We start from the raw sequence: 871 nt of genomic DNA on the forward strand, positions 1-871 counted from the left end.
GGTCCAAAATAATCCAAAAGGCAGAGTTCCTTGGAAAAAAGCGCAAATGGAATGAATTCCAAATCATTAAAAGAAAAGCACTGGAGATAAAATTTAAAACACGTCTGTCAAGGCTGGATGAATCAAAAATTAAGGTTTAAAAAAACACCCCCCAAAAAACCGAAAAGCGGTGAAAGTTTAAATTTGAAAAGCAAGGTCAAACTGACCCAGACAAAAAGCGCGAAAGTTAGCGTTAATAATTAGGTCAGCTTAGATATGCACGTGAAAGTCCCAGAATTAAATTAAGAAAACTGATCAGAAGAACAAATAAATGGCCAAGTTTAAGAAATGGGGCGTCTGTTATGTATATATATATAAAAAAAAAAAATAAAAAATAAAAAAAATAGAAAATTATATATATACACACACATGCATATATATATATATATACACATACACATACATATACATACATACAGACACACAAATGCACACATACATGTATATACATACACACGCATATAAATATATATACATATATGTATACATATACAATAACACACACACACATATACGCATATATATACAAACACACACGCATGCATAAATATATACATATATCCAAAAACATATACAAGTTAAACAAAAACATACATACTTACATACAAAAAAAAGGGGAGGGAACGGCCGGTATCTACAAACTCCGGAATAAGGCAAATAAATGTGTATGTAAATGCATATAGTGAAATATAAGTAAACAAATACATAGAATAAAAATGAGTAGGTTGATGTATATATTTAATTAATAGGTATACTTATACCATAAAACGGAGACAGCAGATGGAAAACCGGCCAAAGAAATAAAGAAAAATCAAATAAACAAATATATATA

The sequence above is a fragment of the Euprymna scolopes genome, chromosome 14, assembly GCF_053919585.1.
Source record: "Euprymna scolopes isolate OS-2025 chromosome 14, ASM5391958v1, whole genome shotgun sequence".
NCBI classification, from domain to species: Eukaryota; Metazoa; Mollusca; class Cephalopoda; order Sepiida; family Sepiolidae; genus Euprymna; species Euprymna scolopes.